Source organism: Vulpes lagopus, chromosome 3 (assembly GCF_018345385.1).
Source record: "Vulpes lagopus strain Blue_001 chromosome 3, ASM1834538v1, whole genome shotgun sequence".
In the NCBI taxonomy this organism is placed as follows: Eukaryota; Metazoa; Chordata; class Mammalia; order Carnivora; family Canidae; genus Vulpes; species Vulpes lagopus.
In genome coordinates, this window is record NC_054826.1 from 85696775 (window position 1) to 85709794 (window position 13020).

At 46.2% G+C, this 13020-nt stretch overlaps 1 protein-coding gene and 1 pseudogene across 7 annotated transcripts in view; one reads left to right on the plus strand and one right to left on the minus strand.

Annotated features, from left to right (window-relative positions):
- RYR2 (ryanodine receptor 2) overlaps positions 1-13020 on the plus strand; it is a 726974-nt gene that overhangs the window by 42378 nt on the left and 671576 nt on the right. The window lies entirely within an intron of this gene.
- On the minus strand, positions 813-3003 carry LOC121486356 (annotated as a pseudogene).

The window sequence follows — 13020 nt, forward strand, 5'->3', positions numbered from 1 at the left end:
AGTCTCTTCCTTCAACAGAAGGGACATCCCTTTGAGTTTATAACATTAAACAATGCCCTTTTTCAAATACTGTCCATGGAAGAAAGAGTGCCCTTTGCTGTTCAACTACCAGTCTGGGAAATCTCTCCCTGGACTTGTTTTGTTAGGGATTAAATCACGTGCAATTTCTCCATCTCTTTCTCCATCTCTTGCCATTGTACTCCTACTTCCTATGTTGATTTTTTTTTTTTTAAACCAGAAATTAACACTTCTAGTTTGTGGTTCCTAGGAGAATAGTTTCCTTACAGCACCATTTGGAAGATAACAGGTCTTAAAACTTAAAGTCCTTGGGACTACATATTTTTCAGTTATCATTTTCCTGATCAGCTTTGCCTTTTGGCAAGGGAATAGATATTGGTATCTATCTTATTTTTCTCACTGAAGTAATGGTATCTGGGAGTACTATTGACTTTTATGTTGTTACTATGTCTTTGGTGACTTGCTTCAGAAAAAAGAAGTCTGAAGCTACTTAACTATAAAATTAAGTAACTGTAAAATTATATGGACAAGAGATGAAGGTTCCAGAAGAGTACAGTAAGCTCTCCAGCGCGTGTGGGACGTGTGTCTTCTAGGACCTAGCTGCTAGAAGGTGATAGCTCATGCCCCCTTTCTGTCTGGGGTTTTTTTCTTTCTGTGTTTCAGAAAGCCTTTCTCTTAACTTGTATTGGAGACAGAACATAAAGACTCCTAACTCGGGGAAACGAACTAGGGGTGGTGGAAGGGGGGAGGAGGGCGGGTGTTGGAGGGGAATGGGTGATGGGCACTGAGGTGGACACTTGACGGGATGAGCACTGGGTGTTTTTCTGTATGTTGGTAAATTGAACACCAATAAAAATTAATTAAAAAAAAAAAAAGGAGTTTTATACCTGAAGGCGCTGGAGTGGATGTCCTGCCCCTCAGCCAGCTGTGGGACTAGAGTCCAGAGTGAAAACTGTTCAGTCGCACTTTTGATTTTAGTCTATTTTTGTCTAGCCTGTTTGTTCAAAACCTTACTAAAATTGGAATTGACTAATGGCCTTCTTTTAAAATTAGATTGATTTTAGCTTGAATATATATTTTCTTTTCTTTCTCAACTTCTGGATGGCTTATATTCCAACTGGTATGATTCAAGTATTCCAGTGCAGTAAAGGATCCAAACTATGTCCCTTAGGTAGATAAATAAATAGAGAGTGGAATTCTCTAGAGCTGCCAGACTGACCTTTTTCCATCAGCACTAAACTCTGAAAAATGGTACAGAGATTTAAAGCCTGGAGTTAAAAGGAGAAGAGACTGAACTATTTGAATTAAGGAATCCAGAACACTATTCTGTTGGGTGCTTCATGCTCTTAATTAATTTTTCTTCTGCTCAGTGAGCACATTTATTAGCATTAAACACAAGATCCATTAGGACCCTGGGGAAGCGATGGCCACAAGGTCATAGGTCCCTGGAAGCAGGATCCCTTTGCCCCACTTTGAAACAAGCTTTCAGGCCTTGGCAGTAGTCAGAGCTGCCCCCAGGGCTGTGAATTGGGAGTCTTCTCGCTCATCATCTCCGTGACAGCCTGCTTTACGGCATGCCTCTCCTGCAGAGCTGGTTGGGTTTCTCCATTTGCTTGGGGAGGAAGTCTGTCTTCTTGAGAAAGCCCTTGGCATCCTCAGCTATCTTCTCTACATAATAGCCAGTTCCCACATTGATGAGTACATGTTCCACATTATACAGCTTCCCAGGGACTGGACACCGAGCTCGTTGGTGGGACGAGTCATTGTTTCCCCTCATTGCTCTTGTTTGGTGTGAGCAGGCTGTCCTGGTCGTCCACATACTTGGTCTGTACCACCCTGAGCTGGGTAGCGGACATGGACCAGAGCTCCACTTCCTGGACTGGCTGGTTCATAAGCATTTCTAGCTGTGGCAGGTTCTACTCAGCAATGCCAATTGACTGATAATTTTTAATAAGGAAGTGAACCCCAGATGACAGAACTGATGTTCTTTTATTGGGTGACTGTGAGATCTATTCCGTTGCTTAAATCAGGTTAAATAAGAAAAAAATATGTTTTCATAAGTCTGGCCTCTGGGTCTCTGGTATATTTACAAAGATTTCTACTTAAAACCAATTTCTGTTTCTCAGGGATCCTTGGAACACCACCTTCTATTATAAGAGATTGAAAGGATATGGCAAAAGGAAAATATCTTGTATAATACAAAGAAAGCAGCTTTATTTATTTTTTTTGGCAGGGAGGATGTGGGGCTTACGTAAAAGACTTTATTACACCCCTTTTGGGGATTTTTCTTTTTTTTAAACCAAGTATATACTCCACGTTCATCCATTGGCAGTGATCATCTGTTGTGCTGGAGACCTGGAGAAACCAAGCCTTACATTCTGTGATGTCTTGGCAAGCAAATGCCCCCAGTCCTGTTGTTGGCCTTTGTGTTGCTTTGATTTCATTGGGGGCACATTTGTATTTTAGATGAATATATTGGCTCATGATTTGAATTTCTGATTGAATTTCCTTTACCAATTTCTTTCTTAAAATGTGTGCATTAAAATTTTTGTACTTCAGATAAAAGCCAAGATAAGCTCTGATGGTCTCTTTGGCTCCCTATTCATTTCCCATAGGAATGGTAAAAAATTAATTATTCATGCTTGAAAATGGCATTTAAGACCTTGAAAATGAAGAATAGTTGGAAGGGAAAGTCACTTGTGCCATAAGATATCTGAAGAGAGAAGGGGCCCTGGTGCATGATGTTCTTGACCACAAGGGAAGTCCACAAGGAAAGTCCGGGAGACCCAGACAGAACCCTGCTGACTAGTTAGGCTGAGACAGCCTCCCCCTTGCCCATGTCTCTCTCCATGTCTCTGCCCCAGAATCACATGCTGTGTCCACTACATGTGATACAGAGAGAATCCGACAGCCGCCTGGGTTCCTTACCTGCATGGACTCTGAGTCCCACCACCCCTCTGATAAACGAATGGTTTTAACAATCATCTTTTACCAATGAGAAAATAGTGTGAATATGAAGAGAAAAAAAAAAACTCAGAAAATGCAATATCAATGTAAAGACAATATTTAGGTTAACTCAGCCCAGCTGTTCAGCAGAGATTGCTGTTCTCCCCACATTCTAGAACCTCAGGTGGCCGGCCAGCCTCAGTGGCTTCTATAGCTCCATGCCATTGGTTACAGGATGAATCCAGGGATGAGGCATACATGGAGGGACAAATGATCGATAAATACTCCTACTCTGTTTCACATACCCTGTAGTGGATCAATAGAACATGCTTTTCCTCTGATAAACATTGCATTTTGAAACAAATATTTAAGTATTTATTTGGGTGGTGGTGGGCAGTGAAAGAAGGAAGAGGTATTTAGTGCCAGTCACTATTCTAAGTGGTTTTATATTTTTCCCAAAATACTATAAAGTAAGCACTCTTTTTTTTTTTTTCTGTTCTACAAATATGAAAACTGAGGCAGAGAGGAATTTTTTTTATAACTTTCCCCAGAGTAAGCAGCCCGTTATAAGCAGAGCTGGCCTTGGAGCCCCGCTCTCAAGATCAAGTGCAATGTCCCTCAGTTCTCAGGGTGAGGGGAGCTGCCACCTCCATCCATTCTTTCCCCCTCAGGTCCTCCCACTTGCCTTGCTGACAGCTTAGGTTAGAAATGGGGTTGTTTCCATTTCTTTTGGGTCCCCATCAGGACAAGTTCAGAGCTTTTCAAGAACCACTTATGGAAAAAAATTAGGGGCAGGGAGAAGATGTGACATAAGAGAGAGGACAATAGAAAAGCAGAGAAGGAGACATAAGGTGAAAGAATGAACTTCCTTCTTTCATTCTTAGGTTCTGCACTGAGCCTCTCCTGCATGTTTGGGCTTCCAGAGAGTTCCCCAGCTAGAATGTAAATGGACAGCTGCTCCGTGAGCAGCAGCCAGGGCGAGAAAGGAATGTGTACCTGGAATTCTTGGGGCTTTTGGGTCAGCCACTGACTCTTATCTTTTCAATTGGCCCTTTGGGGTCTCTCTGAAGTCATCCTGGCCACTGAGGACAGAAGAGACTTCCTCGCATGGCACCTCTTCCCTCCCTGCTGCTCTGACCTCTTGGTCACCCCTTCCAGCCTATCTCAGAGTCTTTCCTCACCCCAGCCCCATTCTCCGTCCTGCATGGTCTGTCCAAAGGGGCTTGTTGGCATGGCTTAGGCTTGCCACCGCCCCTCCTAAGCTGACAGCAGGGTCTCACAGGGCCTTCTGACTCTGTGCTGCATGATGGCACTTCCTTTTAGGGTCCAGAAGCTTCCCTCTTGGAGTTTGGCCTGCTTCCTAATGGCCCTGTTGTCTTTTGGAGGGACAGCTCTCCCATCTAGCTCCCTGGCAGAGCTGGCCTTGACTTCCAGGTCCGCTGCTCACTGAATAAGGAAGTTCAGACACTTGCCTCTGCCATTTCATTCTCTAAGACCCATCCCTTTGTTGCTTCCAGAGCAAGTACCTGCCAGATTCACCTGAAATGAAGAAAACCTCACAAATAAGACTCGTTTTCTTCTGGGTAGATGCAACAATATATGGTCTCACCATTAGTGAGGAAAGCAGTGTCATTTCTGTTGTGAGGGAGCAGTGTCATTTCTGTTTTCCATTCTTTTAGCTCATCGGTCAGTTACAGATTTGTTGAGCACTTACTAGGTTCTGTGGGGATCAGACACACCCATATACACACATGCAGCATGAGAGAGAATTCCTGCTTCTACAGCGTTTTCAATCTTGTTTATTTTTTTATTTTTAATTTTTTTTCAATCTTGTTTAAAGCACGTTTTGCCCCCACGCAACCCTGGAAATTCTTAAAGAATGACACAAAAGGCACTTTTTACCTGTTTTTCACTATTTCTGTTTTTCACTGTTTTTAGTAGATGGCTGAGGTGAGCCCTCAAGGGTTAGACAGGATGTAGGCAGGTAGATGGGGAACAGGACAGCAGGTGGGAGACAACACCCAAAGAGGATAGGGAATGGGAGTGGGAATACATCAGTCTGCCCAGAGTCAGAGGTTTGTTAAGGGGAGAGGTGGTACTTTTTCACCTGCAGAAACACCCAGAAAGGTCAAGAATGCATTTCTGCCCCCAACCCCATCCCCGGTGCATGTGCACCTACACCCCCCCCCCAAAAAAAAAAATTCTCCTACCATCAGGGGCTTTTCCTTCCAAATTCGAATCCAAATCCATGTCTTGCTTATTTAGTAATGTACTTACTAACAGTGAGAGAGGCTGGCTGCCCAGGGCACGGACCTGGTCTCAGAACCAGACTGTGGCCTGGGCCTCAGGGCCTCAGGTCAGTGACATGAAGAGCCAGGGCACGGGTTAGAACCCACTCTGATGTTGGTGCTGGGGTATCTTAACTGCTCCTGTGTGACTCTTGGCTGTGGGCCTTGTTCTGGCCATCAGCATCCTTGGGTTCCTTCCAAACCAGGTGTCCCCCCCCCCACCCCCTTGTCAACCTGTGAGCACCCCTCAGCTTTTGGCCCAGTTAACTGTTTTCTCATTTGCAACCAAGAACTCTGGCTGCCTCTGGCCTGCTTCTCTCTCTGTGGTCACCCAGGCCTTTCTTGGTCCATATTATCCCAGGCTGAAGATCCTCAGGGGGTTCCCCATCTCTTGTGGCACTAACTCTGTCTTTACTGCCCATGCAGTAGGTCAGCCCGCCATTTCTCACCTGGACCAGGATGGGGCTCCCTGTCTCTGGCCCATCTCCTACCCTTTTTGTTTGTAGTAGGACTGGGAGGGGGCCACGGTAACCTCTTATCCCTGGTAGATGCCTGCTTGAGACTTGGATCTTGGGGATCTGTGTCCCTCTTGCATTAATGTTTGGTGCTCAGGAACTCCCCTCAGCTGTCGCCAGCTATCCCCAGCCCTGCAGGAGCTTGGCATCATTCTCTGGGCTCTTTTCTTCTATTCCACCAAACTGTATGCCTTTTCCCACCCTCCTGAGTCTTCCTAGGCGATTGTCTACATAATTCTAGCTCATAAATCCCTCCTCGTGGCTCCTGCCTTCCTTCAAGCATTCCTGGTTTCTCACTGGGACTCCTGGGGGAGAAACTTTGGAATGGAAAGGCCTTCTGGAACCTTGTATGTAAGATCCTAGATAATGGTTGCCACTCCCTGCATGTGGGTCATGCCTCCTCCTGAGAGAAGGTTCCCAGCCTGGCAAATATGGTGGGGCCAAGTGGGGCCGAATGCCCTGCTATCTTGGCTGCTTTCTTCAGGTTGTGCTTGGAGAAGACTCTGGGGTTTACTGAGCACCTGCTACATTCTAGGCATTATTCTAGGTGACTGAGATACATTGCTGAATAAGCACTTTGCCCTCATGGAGCTTGGATTCTGGAGGTGGGGGTGGGGTGGGAGACAGAATAAAAAAAACATTAGGGGCACCTGGGTGGTCAGTGGTTAAGTGTCTGCCTTTGGCTTAAGGCATGATCCCCAGGTCCTGGGATCAAGCCTCGAATTGGGCTCCCTGCTCAGTGGGGAGCCTGCTTCTCCCTCTGCCTATGTCTCTGCCTCTGTGTCTCTCATGAATGAATAAAATCTTAAAAAAATAAGCATATTAAATGAATTGCATGGTTACATTAGAAGGTACTGTGGAGAAAAAAAAATAGAACAGGATAAGGGGGCTGAAGGGAGAGGATGACTATGATTTTAAAATGCATGGTCATCAGGGGTCTTCTTTAAATGGTGCCACTTGAGCAGACTTGGAGGAGGCCAGGCAGTAAATGCAGGGGCCTTCCAGAGGCAGGAACGGTGGAGTGTGTCTGGAGAGTCCAAGTAGGAGCAGAAGAACAGGGCAGAGGACCTGGCTTCCTGCGTGTAGCATCCAGGAAGTCACTGCAGGGCTTTGAGCAGAGGGGGACTCATTCCTTTCCATTTTGGAAGGACTTGTCTGGCTGCCGTGTTAGGAGTAGAGAGTGGAGAGGTGAGGGGGCCGGGGAGAGCAGCTTCCCTGTAGGAGCTTGCGCTGGGTCTCAGGATCCCCCGTGGCAGCAGGTGGAAGAGGGGCAAAGTGGCAGGACTCTGGTTGCCTTCGGGAGCCAGAGGTGGCCAGATTTCCTGCTGGTTCTGATGGGGGCCGTAAGGGAGGAGGAGGAGCCTGGTCTCTGTGAGGTTCTGGCATGTGGGTGGGGTTGGTTTTGGACGCGCAGATGTTTTACACATCTGCTGGGGAGTCACGTCTTGGAGCTGCTGGGAGGTGGGTTAGTTTGGGGGTTCGGGAGAGAGGTCTGGAGAACAAACTTGCCCTTGGGGAAATGGATTTCTCAGTGTGGTGTATCTACAGTATCCCTTCACCAGCTGTGCACAGGTTAAATTGGAATAAGAAATCGAACACCCTGTGGGATAAGTAGATTTGGAGGACTAAAGTCAGGAGTGAACCCATGAAGTCTCTAATAAACATCATTACATCTCTTAAAATAGCCTGGCGTGTTACAGAAGGATATCAAAATGTCAGTGACAGTGGGAGCTGACTGCATAGTGCTCTGTCCTTACCTTAGAGGTCATGGGTGCTGTGCTGTGAATCCCCAGTTACGATTCCTTGCTTATCAGAAAACGTTCCCTGTGACTGTAGTTTTTCTGAGATGCTTATAAGCACACCTTGTCCTGTTACAGGTAGTAGGTGCCACGCTTCTGGCTCCTGGCTCAGCGCTGGTGATTTCCATCCCTGGTGTCTTGCCCCTGAGCACGCTTGGGCTCTGGCATGGTCACAGGGATACAGAGAGCTGGGGGACTTGGGGGTGCATGACACTTCGGGGAGCCTCTGCCCCCATAGCACAGCCTTCTCCATGGCCCTGGACACTTTCAAGATGGACCTTGACTTTCCCTAGCCTTCCTTGCGTCCCTGGAGCTGTCATTGGAAAACTGCTCTGCTGGCTGCTTTACCTCTTGGCAAAAAGCTGCCAGTCTGGGGCTCAGTTTCTCTAATTTGAGAGTGGGAGTGGTTTGGGCCGAATTCCTCAATGATGCTGTAAACCTCAGGGAAGCTGGCTCATATATACCCAAATTTTGCATAACTGGGAAACTCAATACTAGAATGTTCTTTTGGACAGTATTTCCCCAGTTTTCCAGATAATGAGAATCTCCTGGGCTCTTCTTGAGAGCATTAGATGTAGATTCAGACTTAACTAAGCAGTGCTCCCCACCCACAGGGAAAGGCCCAGGAATCTGCATCATTAGAGTACCCCTGGGGGAGGTATTTGAGAGCCCATTGCCCTTGAGTCCTCTCTCCTGCCCAGGTTCTGAGCCAACCAAGAAGAAAAACAATGACTAGGACAAAATGTCACTTCTTCCCTAATAGAGGCTTGGCTGGAGGGTGTTGTGTTAAGTCAGCTAGCCTCAGAGGTCTGCTGATTGAATTCCTGGAATGAGGCTTGTTTGCCTGGAGTCCTGAGCAGAGCCTCCATGGGGCAGAGGCCCTGGAGCAGCACCAGAGCCCTGCCTGCTGCAAAAGCACACTTCCAAAGGGGGAAGGGGGCCATTCCCCCGGATCTGTCAGTCAGAGAAGTTACTTGTCCCTGCAGGTGAAGAGGGAGGAAGGAGAAACAAGAGTCCGGGAGTGTGCTTGGGGCCTGTCCCTCCTCCTGGCAGTCAGGAGTGGGAAAAGCCTTCTTCCTCCAAACCCCATCTGATTTGCATGATTAGGAAAATCTGGGCAGTGGTTCCTAGGAGTCCTACAATATTGTCTCTTGTCTCCACTTTTACACTTTCAGGTTTTCTGAGCTAACTCAGCTTCTGTATTTTGGGGTGCGGGCTCCGAAGTGCAGTCAGGGTGTGCACCCACACCTGATGGTGTTTAGATAGGGACCCACCTCACTGAATTATCCCTTGGTGGTCATGCTGGCGATGTCATTGTTTTACACAGACCTGAGCAAGTGGGTTTAATTTTGAAAACAACAAAAAAATTTTTTTGACTTGTGAGCACTTGACCGTGTGTGTGTATGTGTGTGTGTGTATATATATATATATATATATATATATATATATATATATATATATATATAAAACCAGGGGGAAAACCTAACCCTCTCTTTCTTTAAATTTTATATGTAAACTTTGATTTTGAAATTATTATGGATTCACAGAGGTTGCAAAAAAATTTGCAGGAGAGTGCCATATGCCCCTCATTTAACTCCTTTAAATTGAAAAAAAGAATTTTTAAGTTACCAAAGGAATATGCAGTGAAATTCTGAATACTCAGAAAAGGGTTTTGAGAAGGAAGAAATTTTTCTTGCATTGATTTTCGTCTGTGAGGTTAGCTGTATGTTTTGGAAAATCTAAAAACAGTATCTGATTATCTGTACTTCGCATCCCTCAAGCCACCAACATGCCTGCCAATTCTCCAGAAGGGCCTCTATAGTGGGCCTGGTCAGTGGGGTACCAGGCAGCATCTCCTCCATGCAGCAGGGGTGCAACTCTATTGATTTCGGAAATTTAGAACATACGTCCTAGGGCACGTGGGGGAAATGGGGAAATTAAATGATCACCGGCCTTCTGCTACTTTCTGGGGGAAGGTTACCTCCTGGAGGGCTTTTTGCCATCCTATGGTGTTCAGCAGTGTTTATGCGGCATAGGACCCACCTTCGAGCTCTGAGAGAATTGTCCAATATTACAGGTTGCAGAGTTTCACCCTAAGATGCATGAATGGCCAGCTGTACCCTCTTTTGCTAAGCTGAGAAAGGCTAATCCCCCTGCTGTGCTTTCCAGGGGTATGAATATTGGAGACCTCATATCTTGTAGTAACTTTCCTTCTAGAAACTTCTAGAGTCCTAGAACTAAGTGTTCTGTGCTCCTTTGTTTGCTAGTGGTTCTCAAACTTAGGCAAGCATCAGAACCTCCTGGAGGGCTTGTTAAAGCAGAGTTTCTGATTAGGACGGCCTGGGGTGCATTTCTAACAAGTTTCTAGGTGATGCTCATGCTGTTGGTCTGGGGACCACACTTTAAGAAGCACTGCTCTAAGCAGAGCTGGCCAGTTCAGTTTGTCCCGGATGCACCCCTCCTGCCTTCCTGCTAAGAGTTGCTCTATCATGCTTGTTCTTCACCGCTTCCTTCCTTCCTCCCTCCGGTGGTAGAGAATGTCCTGGTGTGGAATCCAGCTTTACCTTGGATTAATTCACACTAAGATGTCGATTCAACGTTGGCGTATCTTTGTGTACTGCTGCGCCCATGGCTGTGTTGCAGGATGCCTCCATGTGGGAGTCTGGACCACCACCTCCCCAGGTAACTTGTGTCTCCCTTCCCTGAGACTAGCTGTAGGTGTCATTATCAAGGTCCATCGGGGTGATGGATCTCAAACTCACAGCCTCTGTGAACAGTGCCAGGCCTGCTCGCCTCCCTGTAGCTGTTATTAAAAAACAAAATTTGATGGAGTATCTTGGAAGATTTAACTGGCTTTACTAAATGATTCATGAATTGGGTAGAATCCCATCTAGCAAGTAAAGGGGAGGCTTTGTAGGAAGGGCAATGGGGAAGGAAAGTCATTAGCAAAAGAAAAGGATTGTTCCAGGCTGGGTGGCTTTTCTCTAGTGGGGAGGGCAGGGGGTCTTGTCATGCAGATCACCTCCTCATCCCCTACAGGATGGAAAGGGCCCCTGTGGGAGACTCTTTGGCACTCATTAGAAATTTCCTGACCAACCTTAAGAAGACCTTTCTGGGGGAGGTTGAAACTGCATTTAGATTAGGTGTTAAGCCCTGGTTTGGGGATTTATCCTAAAGGGCACCATTTTGGGCCTGGGTTTTCAATTCAACACTAAAGCCCTTCTCTGGACATTTGCCTCCTGTAGGAGGAATTAGAGGGTGGAGTGCCGAGACTGCATACTTATTATGAATATTTGTTTTGAGTGTGTACTTGGTAAGATTTCTGATACTACTCTGTCAGGTTGCTACAAGGAACAAACTTAGAGGGATGTTCATGGCACTCCCCATGTTGAATTAGTTGTAGGATTATCTGCTCCAACTATCCTCTTTTGCTCTCCTTTCTGTCAAAAGCAGCAGAGGATGGAGGAGAAGTTACTATATTTGTTTCCAAGAGGAAGTGATTATATACGTCACTCCATCCCGCCTCTGCCATCCCACAGTGTCTTCCAGGCACGACTGAGAATTTCGATGGGCCCAGGCAGCAGCCACTGCTGTGAGCATGTGGCTTCTCAGGCAGTTCTTGAGGGAAAGTAAAAGTTTGAAGTCCTGAGTGTGAAATGTGCTTCAGGGTAGGACCTGAAAGTAGAAATGGAAAATAACCAGTGGGAGATCCTACCACCTTTGGGATGCTCTTTAGTCCTTGCTCTTTTTTTATCTCTCTGGTCAGTGACCATATAGGGTCACAGAAGGCTCATGAATTTCCGGTCCCATAAACCTACTTAGTCTGTGCTCTGGTTCTGCCCCATATGAGCTCTACCTTCTACCGTAGGCTCTTGGGTGAGTTGTAGGGTTGGATGTCTCAGCCTGTAAATCTGGGATGATGAAATGTAACTCATGCTATGGGAAGCTCCATAGAAGCAGGCACCACATTCGTTTGGTACTCTGGTGGCATCCCCTGTCCCAGCAGCCATCAGATAGACACCTAGCAGGTGATTCTGCCAGTGGGTGGAGGATTGGGGATGGCCCCAGTAGCTGGTCAGGAGGATTAAGTGAGGTAATGGGTGCATTGAGGGAAGGAAGTGCCCCTATCACGAGTTCTTTCCTCCTCTTCCTCATCTCTAATCTTTGGTGCCTTTTAAAAAGGTGTTTACCTTTTCCACTAACATTTTTTTTAATTAATTTTTTTTTTTTTTTTTTTGGAGAGAGTGAGAACACTCACAGCGGGGCAGGGTAGAAGAAGGAGAGAGAGAGAATCTTAAGCGGGCTCCATGCCCAGCATGGAGCCCGACGAGGGGCTCAGGGTTCCATCCCATTACTCTGAGATCATGACCTGAGCTGAAATCAAGAGTCAGTTGTTTAACCTACTGAGCCACCCAGGCGCCCCTCCAACCTTTTTTTTTTTCCCTGCCTATGTCTTAGGCAAGGAGAAGTCTAACCCAACCTCTTTTTTTCTAAACTACACCATTTAAAAATATTAGTTAATGGCTTACCCCTTCTAGGCAAATTTATGGAATCCAGTGGCTTAATGTTTTTTTCCTCTGACAGGAGGGCTCACCTTTCCAGCCTACCGCTAGTAATTGTTATAGTTTTACATTTCCGGGGGTCCACATTTGTTTGATTTCTCTCCCTTATGAGGATGTAAGGCTCCTAGGAATGGGGCCCATGATTCCTTCATGACACATAGCCGACTCTTAAAATAACAGTTGAGTTTCTGGCTCGTATTTAAGTTTATGCTTCACCGTGTAATTTGCTGTCATTCTTGTGTTTAGCTGGTTTATCCTTAATTCTGTATCTTGGTTGTTTGCTTTTCTATCCCTAAGTGCCCTACCTCGCAGAGCCTCGGTGTTATAAGCTTCCCAGAATCTTACCAGGGTTGCATTCACATTGTCCCGGCAGTATGCTCCTTCCCACATGTGCTTGGTACTTTCTGCATCACAGACACAATAATCTGTAGGATGCAGAATCAAACCCTGCTCTTTGGGTATTGAGAATTTCTGAGGTTCTTCTTTTGGAAGCTCGGAAAGGGAACTTTACCCCTCCGACTGACAATAGGACATTGCTGGTTCCTCTGTTACAGGACTCTGTCATGTGGTCATTCAAGGATGTGGCTGATCCTTGGAGGTCAGGGTCACGTTGTACTAAAGCATCTACCGGGACCTTGCATGGTTGCTGGTCTGAAGAGGGCACCCCATAGATGTCTATGGAGTGGAATTGAAATTGCCATGGGGTAGGGTCAAGAAGCACGTAGTACACTTGTGAGATGAGTGAGGTGACCAGAATCTTGCAGGCAGAGAAATAGAGTTAGAAGGTGGAATTAAGTAGGCTAACAACTAGCGGGTGGTAGAGAAATGAATTTCAGTCACCTCTCTTTTGATATCTCTAAGTACATTATTTTTAAAGATCACATGAGAATAA